Source organism: Schistocerca americana, chromosome 5 (genome assembly GCF_021461395.2).
Source record: "Schistocerca americana isolate TAMUIC-IGC-003095 chromosome 5, iqSchAmer2.1, whole genome shotgun sequence".
In the NCBI taxonomy this organism is placed as follows: Eukaryota; Metazoa; Arthropoda; class Insecta; order Orthoptera; family Acrididae; genus Schistocerca; species Schistocerca americana.
In genome coordinates, this window is record NC_060123.1 from 713,975,604 (window position 1) to 713,988,924 (window position 13,321).

The following is a 13,321-nucleotide window of genomic DNA, read 5'->3' on the forward strand; positions in this document are numbered from 1 at the left end:
CAAGGGTACTTATTTTAAAAAAAGGTTCAAATTGCTCTGAGCGCTATGGGACTTAACATCTGTGGTCATCAGTCCCCTAGAACTTAGAACTACTTAAACCTAACTAACCTAAGGACATCACACACATCCATGCCCGAGGCAGGATTCGAACCGGCGACCGTAGCGGTTACGCGGTTCCAGACTGAAGCGCCTAGAAGCGGACGGCCACACCGGCCGGCACTTGTTAAAAGCAGCTTGCTGATAAAAGAGCTTACAAGATAGTTTTAGCTAACCATACACCATATATTCCGACCCTGAGCGTATTAGTTTTGTTATTTAGAAATATATCCCGTTTTTCCTATCATTCTGTCATCTCAAAAGAATGCACAAGATATACAGATCCATGGGTATTACCTTCGTGTAATAAAAAATAGCCTTCATTCCAATTCCAGAAGAATAATTAAAGTCTTCCTTTCACCAAATTCTTTGATCAATCTGGCAATATCGGTGCGATACAATCATCACCAACTTCTTTCAGACACTGAGAAACGAGCTTCTCTCTACCACTATGTACTGAATTTTGTTCTTGGTGCCAACAATTTCTGTTCTTGAGTATGTAACCAAGTAGCTCACGTTTTTCTTCGTTAGCCCGAAAAACATAACCAATATTTTCCAGAGTATAATGGCAATGAGCTTCTTTATTTACATCAGACTAATTCTCACTACTAATGTCCAGGAGAACGTCACTAAAAATGTCTAGTGTCCTAGCAAGCGGAAGGTCATGACAATCGTCCATTGGCCAAATGGCAGACGGGACGCCCAACATTTTTACATTTTGAGTTGTAACCAGTAACGTCAACATTCCATATATAAGAGTCTCATATCAAGCGAATAGCCAATATGGACTTCAATTGTTCTTTTTTCGTTATTTACCTATGTTATTTCTTTTATATAGTCTGATATGCTTGGGCTCCTCCCTTACATTCTAACCAGGATTTCACACATGTAGTATCTTTTTTACATCAAAACTATCTAACAACGTTAATATAGTAAAGAGTATTAAAATTATTTGAGTGTCTACAGTGACAATAAGAATAAATAATATCATGAACTAATAAAGTGAATACCAATAAAACTAATAAAGTGAATACTGCCAGTAATTCTACTACTGCTACTGCTGCTTCCACTAATGGAGATAACAGTATAATAATAACAACAATAATGAAAATAATAACAATAATGATAGTGACAGAAGTAGAGAGAATTTATATGTGTACAAAACAGATGTTTTGTGGTATAACGAGTCCTGAGGAAAGGAAAATTAAAGAGACTGTAAGAGTTAAGCATGGGCAGAAATTAGGAAAGTCTGGTTGGAAAGAAGGATGTGTAAGGTTTAGGAGTGCATGTGGGGACAATCGTAATACTTATCGTTGCTTTAATAGATCCGTCATTAACTGTCTTCCGAGACTGGATATGCTATTCACTTCTCTAATACAATGCGTGACGTCATTCCAGAGTCGGGTTCTTGTTACTCAATAGGACTTGGAGAAAGTGCTGGACGGTGGAGTGGATCTTGCTCCAATGGTGGCCGATGTTTCTGCCATATTGCTGAGACAAGGCTGTTAAGTGCGAGCAGACATGTGAGCAACAGCGTCCACTGGTAAGACAGTAGGGTGTGATGATGAAACCTGAGGGAAGAGTCTACCATCACAGAAACAATGACAGATGCATTCATAGCTAGTACCAGTTGCCGTGAACTTTCTTGAGAAAGACGTTGCAGAATAATATAGCTTTATCTATAATTGCACGTATAAGTGTCTGTAAAAGTTCTTCTTCATGTCATAAGGAAAGAGCTCTATGTATATTTGTAGGGCATGGAGGGACGCCGACGCCTCCCTACACACTGAGATTTCGTGTTTGCCCAGTTTATTTTCTCATCTATTATTATTCCTAGACTCTTTACTGAGAGAGAGTTGTAGATATTTGTCCCACTTAGGGACTGTCGATATTTTGGGCATATGAGCCTAGAATGATCAACCAGTACCACTTTTCTTTTTGGATGGGTTTAGTTTCATCCTTATATCCTGCGTCAATTTGATAGTTCACACATTCATAGAATCTCGATAGCTATCTTCAGTTTTATTGGTTTTGCAGTTTGATACGAATGAAGTTGAGCAGTGTACATGTGGCATTTGCAGTAGGACAAAACTGAAGACACATCGTTGATATACAGTAAGAGGAGAACTGGATCTAATACTGAAACCTGGGGGAACGGATGATGCTACCAGCCTCCATTGCGACTTTTTGCATTACATTGACGCATTTCTGACAGACGTCAGGTATGAGCGAAATAACTGCACTGCACTTTGTGTGCAGTTCGGCATGCAAATCGTCCAAGTCGACAGTGTCTGAGTAGCACGTGTCTCTTGTGCCTCCAGAACGGGCTTCGTGTCATCAGTTACCTTTATTAAGACAGATGTTGAGCTGCAGTGTTTATGGAAACTTGATCGGTATTAATCTCGTACGTCGTTTGTAGTTAGGTAGTCTCTTAGCTGGTCGTAGACTACATATTCTGACGCCTTCGACAGTGCATGAAGAATGCAAATAGGTCGGTAATAACAGGGGTGCTGTGGCAATGTCCATTTTTGGTTCTGGCTCACCTAGGCCCACAGGAGAAACACTTCTGGTTACACAGAGATTGAAGGTAAGCGTTATAGCTGGTAGTACTGAATCTACGGTAAACTTGGTCATTTGGACTGTGATGCCATTCTGTCTAGTAGATGTTGATTTGATACGCATGACGTTTCTTTTTTATTGCAAGTGACATGCTTTAGATGTAATTTTTCGTGGCTACGGTCGTTTATCCCAGTGAAATAATAAATGAGTCTCTGTTTCGTTTGTGATTCAATTGTGGTTATAACTAAAGTCAAGTACCGGTGTAGTTCTTCGGCTGGGACAATAGGGTCAGCTGCAGCTTTTTCGTTGCTTCTACCAAGACTATAGGACAGCCGGTCTACTCCTGTTATCGGTTAATGTATGAGTATGCTCGAGTTTTATATTTCTCACAGATTGATTGCTTGTATTTCGCTTCTGCTTGCAAGCAGATTGATTTTCAGGCCTTGGGAGCACGATTTACATGTCCGACGTGCAGTACTCTGAGATCCATGAACTGTTGTAGTTGTTCAGTCACGCAGCGTGCTGGTTTCCTTCTTACTTTTCCGCTGTGTGGGGGAATGTGTTTGTCATACACACTGAAGAAAAAAAATGCAATAGAAAAAAACTACGTAGCGTAATGAAATTTCGGGAACACATTTGTCTAGGTAATACACTCCTGGAAATGGAAAAAAGAACACATTGACACCGGTGTGTCAGACCCACCATACTTGCTCCGGACACTGCGAGAGGGCTGTACAAGCAATGATCACACGCACGGCACAGCGGACACACCAGGAACCGCGGTGTTGGCCGTCGAATGGCGCTAGCTGCGCAGCATTTGTGCACCGCCGCCATCAGTGTCAGCCAGTTTGCCGTGGCATACGGAGCTCCATCGCAGTCATTAACACTGGTAGCATGTCGCGACAGCGTGGACGTGAACCGTATGTGCAGTTGACGGACTTTGAGCGAGGGCGTATAGTGGGCATGCGGGAGGCTGGGTGGACGTACCGCCGAATTGCTCAACACGTGGGGCGTGAGGTCTCCACAGTACATCGATGTTGTCGCCAGTGGTCGGCGGAAGGTGCACGTGCCCGTCGACCTGGGACCGGACCGCAGCGACGCACGGATGCACGCCAAGACCGTAGGATCCTACGCAGTGCCGTAGGGGACCGCACCGCCACTTCCCAGCAAATTAGGGACACTGTTGCTCCTGGGGTATCGGCGAGGACCATTCGCAACCGTCTCCATGAAGCTGGGCTACGGTCCCGCACACCGTTAGGCCGTCTTCCGCTCACGCCCCAACATCGTGCAGCCCGCCTCCAGTGGTGTCGCGACAGGCGTGAATGGAGGGACGAATGGAGACGTGTCGTCTTCAGCGATGAGAGTCGCTTCTGCCTTGCTGCCAATGATGGTCGTATGCGTGTTTGGCGCCGTGCAGGTGAGCGCCACAATCAGGACTGCATACGACAGAGGCACACAGGGCCAACACCCGGCATCATGGTCTGGGGAGCGACCTCCTACACTGGCCGTACACCACTGGTGATCATCGAGGGGACACTGAATAGTGCACGGTACATCCAAACCGTCATCGAACCCATCGTTCTACCATTCCTAGACCGGCAAGGGAACTTCCTGTTCCAACAGGACAATGCACGTCCGCATGTATCCCGTGCCACCCAACGTGCTCTAGAAGGTGTAAGTCAACTACCCTGGCCAGCAAGATCTCCGGATGTGTCCCCCATCGAGCATGTTTGGGACTGGATGAAGCGTCGTCTCACGCGGTCTGCACGTCCAGCACGAACGCTGGTCCAACTGAGGCGCCAGGTGGAAATGGCATGGCAAGCCGTTCCACAGGACTACATCCAGCATCTCTACGATCGTCTCCATGGGAGAATAGCAGCCTGCATTGCTGCGAAAGGTGGATATACACTGTACTAGTGCCGACATTGTGCATGCTCTGTTGCCTGTGTCTATGTGCCTGTGGTTCTGTCAGTGTGATCATGTGATGTATCTGACCCCAGGAATGTGTCAATAAAGTTTCCCCTTCCTGGGACAATGAATTCACGGTGTTCTTATTTCAATTTCCAGGAGTGTATATTTAAGTGATTAATACTGTAAGATCGGAGGTTAGTGGTGATGTGTCGACAGAAGTGCCGACACAGTGTGATTTGAGGGGACCGCAATGCACGCTATAATCACACGAAGGATGGCGTGAGGTCTGAAGCAGGATACGTAATGAATGCTATAAAGAAAACTACGTAGCTTTTGGAATACTTAACTTTAATCCATCCTTGTTGTATACATCGTTCTTGATGAGACATGCTTTATACGATAAGTATCAATTGCTATGTAAGGCTAATGGCGCCTTGGTAGGTCGTAGCCATGGACTTAGCTGAAGGCTATTCTAACTATCTGCTCGGCAAAGGAGCGAGGCTTCGTCAGTGTAGTCGCTAGCAAAGTCGTCCGTACAACTGGGGCGAGTGCTAGTCCGTCTCTCGAGACCTGCCTTGTGGTGGCGCTCGGTCTGCGATCACTGACAGTGGCGACACGCGGGTCCGACATGTACTAATGGACCGCGGCCGGTTTAAAGCTAACACCTAGCAAGTGTGGTGTCTGGCGGTGACACCACAAGTGGAAGCATGAAATAAGCAATTGCAAATGTGAAAGGCTGGTACCTTATTAACGAATGTAACTTGCAGAATGTTGAACGCAAGCATGCAAACGTAGATGCATTGTGTTGTACAAGTGCCAGATGTCAGTTTGTGGGATGGAGTTCCGGGCCTGTTGCACTTCGTCAGTAGAGGGATTGTTAATGCTGTTTATTGACAAGCTGGAGTTGGCGTTCGCTGATGTAGCATATGCGCTCGATTGCAGACATATCTAGTGATCGAGCAGGCCAAGACAACATGTCGACACTCTGTAGAGCATACTGGATTACAACAGCGGTATGTGAACGAACGTTATCCTGCCGCAAAACACCCTCTGGAATGCTGTTCACAAATGACAGCACAACAGGTTTAATCACCAGACTGACGTTCAATTTTGCAGTCAGAGTGCCTGAGATAACCACGAGAGTACTCCTGGTGTCATACGAATTGGCACCACAGACCGTAACTCCATGTGTAAGTCCAGGGTGTCTAACGCTCAGGTGGGTTGGGTGTAGATGCTCAACTGGCCTCCTTCTAAGCAACACACGGCCATCACTGGCGCCGAGGCAGGACCAGCCTCCATCAGGAAACGCAACTCACCACCACCCTGTCCTTCAATGAATTATCGCTTGACGTCACTGAAGACGCAAACAGTGACTATTTTGGATCAGTGTAAAGCACACTACAGGGCGTCTGTCTCGGAGCTATCCTTGAAGCAGCCGAGTTGTAAGAGTTGATTCTGCCACTGTGGTGCCAAATACTGCTCAAAATGCTTGTTGTGCTGCTGCAATAAGACGCGACAGAGCCGTACCCCGAACAAGATGGCATGGCCGGTCGGTAGTGCCACAAGGCCGTCTGGACCCTGGAGGCCTTGCGACCGTTCATTCTCGTGACCACCACTGCCAATAATTATCCACAGTGGCTACATTCCTATTAGGTCTTTCTGCAACATCGCAGAAGGAACATCTAGACTCTCGTAGGCCTCTTACACGACCTAGTTCAAACTCGGTGAGACGTTGATAATGGTTTATTCGTTGCCACAAAGGCATCCTTGGCTAACATCAGGTCACCCCGTCCTATCGCAAAGGTAACTAACGCTCAGGGCCGCCACAACGATTATTTAAAGTAAACGTGGTTTGCATCCTAGTACTGCCACTCTTATGCGACTCAGACGAAATTTGAACAGATATAAATTTTCAGATGAAACACGCTATGAACTTTTATTGACGTCGTACATCTCCTTCTTGGCGTTGTGATTTTTTTCTGTCACTATAGGTGAATAAATCTCATAATAATAAACAGTGCCACTCTTATGCGTCTCAGACGAAATTTGAACACATATCAATTTTCAGATGTAGAAACATGCTATGAACTTTCATGGATGTCGTACATGTCCTTCTTGGCGTTGTGATTTTTTTCTGTCACTATAGTTGAGTAAGTCTCATAATAAATCCATGAAAGTTTCCATTTACATCCGAGAAGGGGACAGAACACGTTCCCCAAACTGTGTTCTCCAGCTCAGTTGCAAATTGAGTGTAACCAATTGCATGTGAAGCCTCTTTATGTAATCAGTTACGGTTTGTTTATGGGACATTCTAGTGAGTACGCCATGAAAACCATGTCGTGGGCAGACATGGTGGCTGCAGATACGAGGGTCGGAACTTTAATAGTTGCAACTATTTATTTACATCTTGTACAAAATAGATACGTCTTGCAAAGTTTTACTGACCTTCAAAGTAGTCACCAGCATTGTGTATAACCCGTTGCCAGCGACGTCGAAGTCGTAGGATACTCTTAGCAGTGTCAGTTGTGTTGACAGTTCGAGCGGCGCGGTCTATTGTGCGACGATTTTGTAGCAGTTCTGAAGCGAATGCCGTGAAGTGTTTCCTTCAGTTTAGAAATCGAGTTCAACTTACGAGGGCTTAAGTCAGGGAAGTGCACTAGGTGGTATAGCACTTAACAGCCCAATCATTCAAACAAATCAGTAACAGCTTGCACTGTACGTGCTTGAGCGTTGTACTGCAAAATGATGGTCACATCCTGCAGAAATTGTCATCACTTCTGTCTCTATGCTGTTCGTCTTTTTTGGAACACAACCTACGACAGAAGTGATGACACTTCCTACATTAAGCGCAGCCCAGGTCTAATTCTGATCACACAGTCCACCCCCGGTAGCTGAGTGGTCAGCGCGACGGACTGTCAATACTAAGTGCCCGGGTTCGATTCCCGGCTGGGTCGAAGATTTTCTCCGCTCAGGGACTGGGTGTTGTGTTGTGTTGTGTGTCATCATCATTTCATCCCCATCGACGCGCAAGTCGCCGAAGTGGCGTCAAATCGAAAGACTTGCACCAGGCAGGCGGTCTACCCGACGGGAGGCCCTCGTCACATGCCATTTCATTTCATTTATGATCACAAAGTTTATTTCCAAAGAATCAGAAGATTTACTTAGAAACATGTAATGTCCCTATGATGTTCTTTAATCACAAATTTTCCACAGCAGTAACAAAAATAATTCGTACTGTTTTATTACCACGGCATTGGTCGCCTTTCCCACAACAGGTTTATGTGTTCTTACGAACTTCAGTTGTTCGTAAATGTAATTCCTAGGTACTTAGTTGAAATTACGGACTCTATATTTGATAGATTTATCGTGAAACCGAAGTTTCTCGGGTTCCTTTTAGAACTTATGTACATGACTTCACACTTTTCATTATTTAGGGTCGATTGCCAATTTTCACACCATACAGATATCTTATCTAAATCCTTTTGTAACTGGTTTTCGTCTTCTGATGACTTTGCTGGACGATAAACATCATCTTCAAACAACCTGAGACAGCTGCTCAGATTGTCTCCGAAATCGATTATATAGCCGGCCAGTGTGGCCACGCGGTTAAAGGCGCCTCAGTCTGGAACTGCGCGATCGCTACGGTCGCAGGTTCGAATCCTGCCTCCGGCATGGGTGTGTGTGATGTCCTTAGGTTAGTTGGGTTTAAGTAGTTCTAAGTTCTAGGGGACTGATGACCTCAGATGTTAAGTCCCATAGTGCTCAGAGCCATTTGAACCATTTTTTTTTTCGATTATATAGATAAGGAACTGCGGAGGGGTTATAATACTACCTTGGGGAACGCCAGAAGTCACTTCTGTTTTACTCGAAGACTTTCCATCAGTCACTACGAACTGCGACCTCTCTGTCAGGAAAACACGAATCATAACTGAGACTATATTCCATAAGCACGCAATTTCACTACAAGCCGCTTGTGTGGTTCAGTGTCAAAAGACTTCTGGATATGTCGGCTTGGAGTGTTTGCTTTCATAACATTCGTCCAACAGATGTAAATACATTCCCACTGCATTCTTATTGTTGCACACGTAAGAATGCAGTGGGAATGTATTCACATTTGTTGGACGAATGTTATGAAAACAAACACTCCAAACCGACATTTCACGTAAGTCACATGCGACGAAAATCTGTAACGCAACCATCTGTGTGTGGCGTGTTTACAATTATGTGTTATTTATATTTTAGGACAATTAATTTGTAAAAAACGCACCACATGTCATAAAGAAAGCGTGTAAACCGTCTGATGATGAATCACAACGATTCGAAACCCGTAACGGTACCCTTTGAATAAAGGAACTGAAAGTAAATTTGTGGCTGGCTGCTGTCCCAACACCATCAACGAACAAATTTATATTCAGTGCACGTTTCTGGGATTTGCTCTTGAAAATATGGGTGCTCTTCTTGGAAAGCGTGAAGTGATCATAACTAGCATCTAATTCGCATTGGTTGTTGATCGTTTATTACAGAGTTTAACACAAGTTATATTATGATAGAAACATCGAGCTTATCTTACGGTGATTCCCTAAAGATATGTGTGACAGGTGTGGATAGCAAAATTCACATGAGGATAAGCATACACATGGGGTTTGGAACTACTTTAGGAGAAATTTCCATTAAGCATGCTAGTTGAAAACCCAGACACTAGGAGTAAAGGAAGTTACTTCGAGACACAAAGGAATTAAAGACATTAGCTGCTGATGGGTATTGATTTGTATCAACAGGAAAAGTTGAGCATTTCTGCCAGACTGGGATTTCAACTGTGGTCTGCTGCTTAAGAAGCAGATGTGGTGACACCATCCAGACACAAAGCTCAACACGAATGCATGGACTATCCCAATACACATCCCAACACACGAAAACACTCATCCACAAACTACATATACATTGCCCCTTGCCCACTATCACCATTACTCAGGACATTGAACCTATTCACTCAAGGGTAAGAGCTTGTTGTGCACCTGAACTCAAAGGGTCAAATGGTTCAAAGGGCTCTGAGCACTGCGGTCATCAGTCCCCTAGAGCTTAGAACTGCTTAAACCTAACCAACCTAACGACATCACACACATCCATGCCCGAGGCAGGATTCGAACCTGCGACCGTAGCAGTCGTGCGGTTCCAGACTGTAGCGCCTAGAACCGCTCGGCCACTCCGGCCGGCTGAACTGAAAGGGACTTTACAGTTCTTGTCTTACTTACATACTGGGTGAGTCACCTAACATTACCGCTGAATATATTTCGTAAACCACATCAAATACTGACGAATCGATTCCACAGACCGAACGTGAAGAGAGGGGCTACTGTAATTGGTTAATACAAACCATAAAAAAATGCGCGGAAGTATGCTTTTTAACACAAACCTAGGTTTTTTTAAATGGAACCCTGCTAGTTTTGTTAGCACATCTGAACATATAAACAAATACGTAATCAGTGCCGTTTGTTGCATTGTAAAATGTTAATTACATCCGGAGATATTGTAACCTAAAGTTGACGCTTGAGTACCACTCCTCCGCTGTTCGATCTTGTGAACCGGAGAGCACCGAATTACGTAGGGATCCAAAGGGAACGGCGATGGACCTTAGGTACAGAAGAGACTGGAACAGCCCATTACGTCCACATGCTAACACCTTTTTATTGGTCTTTTTCCGTGACGCACATGTACATTACCATGAGGGGTGAGGTACATGTATACACGTGGTTTCCACTCCAATTACGGAGTGGAATAGAGTGTGTCCCGAAATGTCAGGCCAATAGATGTTCAATGTGGTGGCCATCATTTGCTGCACACAATTGCAATCTCTGGCGTAATGAATGTCGTACACGCCGCAGTACATCTGGTGTAATGTCGCCGCAGGCTGCCACAATACGTTGTTTCATATCCTCTGGGGTTGTAGGCACATCACGGTACACATTCTCCTGTAACGTACCCCAAAGAAAGAAGTCCAGAGGTGTAAGATCAGGAGAACGGGCTGGCCAATTTATACGTCCTCCACGTCCTATGAAACGCCCGTCGAACGTGTACCTCACCCCTCATGGTAATGTACATGTGCGTCAGTGAAAAAGACCAATAAAAAGGTGTTAACATGTGGACGTAATGTGCTGTTCCAGTCTCTTCTGTACCTAAGGTCCATCACCGTTCCCTTTGCATCCCTACGTAATTCGGTGCTCTCCGTACACACGATCGAACAGTGGAGGAGTGGTACTCAAGCGTCAAATTAGGTTACAATATCTCCGGATGTAATTAACATTTTACAATGCGACAAACGGCACTGATTACGTATTTGTTTATATGTTCAGATGTGCTAACAAAACTAACGGGGTTCCATTTAAAAAAACGTAGGTTTGTTTTAAAAAACATACTTCCGTGCATTTTTTTATGGTTTGTATTAACCAATTACAGTAGCCCATCTCCTCACGTTCGGTCTGTGGAATCGATTCGTCAGTATTTGATGTGGTTTACGAAATATATCCAGCGGTAATGTTAGGTGACTCACCCTGTATATTACAAATGTTTATATATCAATGTCCAATGGACATAAAGGGATACAAATTAAATTGCTAACTAATACGATTGATCAATTGCCAAAATCTGCCCTTTTGTGGCCACGCAATCTAATATAAATAACATGAGACGACTGACATCACCTGCATACCAGACACTAGAAGACACTACTTTCAAAGATGATCTACAGTGGTGCGCCACCTCAGTGGGTATAAAAATTTGCCTGATCACAGCTGTTCAGCTTATAGGCCTAATAAGCAGAAGCAATTAGCAGTATCACCTTATGTACTGCCTCCGGTGCGTCGGAGTGATGTTTCTCGTACACGTCTGCGACGACAGAAGAACTCCAGCCACAAAATATATATAAAAAAACTCATTCACACCCTAGGACGGCACAAGATGGTTTTCTGACTAGTATTATACAGGGTGTTACAAAAAGGTACGGCCAAACTTTCAGGAAACATTCCTCACACACAAATAAAGAAAAGATGTTATGTGGACATCGGAAACGCTTAATTTCCATGTTAGAGCTCATTTTAGTTTCTTCAGTATGTACTGTTAATTTTCATAATCAACATGTGTGGGCTGACGAGAATCCGCACTCAATTGTGCAATCACGCCATCAACACAAATTTTCTGTGAACGTTTGGGCAGGCATTGTTGGTGATGTCTTGATTGGGCCCCATGTTCTTCCACCTACGCTCAATGGAGCACGTTATCATGATTTCATACGGGATACTCTACCTGTGCTGCTAGAACATGTGCCTTTACAAGTACGACACAACATGTGCTTCATGCACGATGGAGCTCCTGCACATTTCAGTCGAAGTGTTCGTACGCTTCTCAACAACAGATTCGGTGACCGATGGATTGGTAGAGGCAGACCAATTCCGTGGCCTCCACGCTCTCCTGACCTCAACCCTCTTCACTTTCATTTATGGGGGCATTTGAAAGCTCTTGTCTACGCAACCCCGGTATCAAATGTAGAGACTGTTCGTGCTCGTATTGTGGACGGCTGTGACACAACACGCCATTCTCCAGGGCTGCATCAGCGCATCAGGGATTCCATGCGACGGAGTGTGGATGCATGTATCCCCGCTAACGGAGGACGATCTGAACATTTCCTGTAACAAAGTGTTTGAAGTCACGCTGGTACGTTCTGTTGCTGCTTGTTTCCATTCCATGATTAATGTGATTTGAAGAGAAGTAATAAAATGAGCTCTAACATGGAAAGTAAGCGTTTCCGGACACATGTCCACATAACATGTTTTCTTTCTTTGTGTGTGAGGAATGTTTCCTGAAAGTTAGGCCGTACCTTTTTGTAACGCCCTGTATAGTTCTGTCTTCTCCTCTCTGTGTTCTACAGAAGAGAAACACGAACTCCCAGCCACAAGAACGAGAGTTCAGATTACGTCTCAACGTGAGAATAGGCAGAAGAAGTGCTGTCAATCTCTGAACACTGCATACGCAACGACGACTCCCAACCTGGAGGTGAAGTCCAGAATCGTATAAGTTCGCAACAGTACAGTACATTACCGTTCTAACCAAAAAATTTCCTGAGAGCAAAGACAGCAAGTCGAAACCGCGGAATATTCTCCCACTCTAGAGAGTCTTCCGAACGCCTACCAACGATATTTAGTCTACTGTCTTCGAGAGCGGAAAGTTTGCGAGGAAATACCTATACTCGTACAGTGGTACACTTCTCGGAGAAAAAATCCTCGGAAATAGCCCAGCCTGCGTGATCTGCGAGGTGACGCTTCCTCATTGCTCTCTGCTGAGTTCAAGATTTTCAGAGTTTCCCGAACCTGTACAACACCAGCCGGCCGCCGCTGTGTTGTGCTTCAGTGTTCAGGTGCCCCAACCATCCTCCGTCTTGCCCACTTTCATTGTTTAAGCAGGACCATCACGCCTGTGCCTGCTGTTCCACCCAGGGCTTGAGTTATGCCTGCTGTGTCATTTCCGCTGGCGTAACAACATTTCGCACTCCATCACCTTTCATGCAATAAGCGTAAACAACTATATACAATGTCAGTATTCTTTAAATATTCACATATACAATGTACAACCTATCAAATGATGAATAAAACGTTCTGAGTTTTCCAGCCGTGTCAATTCGAATAAAATCCTCGCGCTTTCGATGACCATCTCCGCCATCGTCGTCTGGAGTTCACTGACTGCCGGGGCTGCTACGATTTCTCGC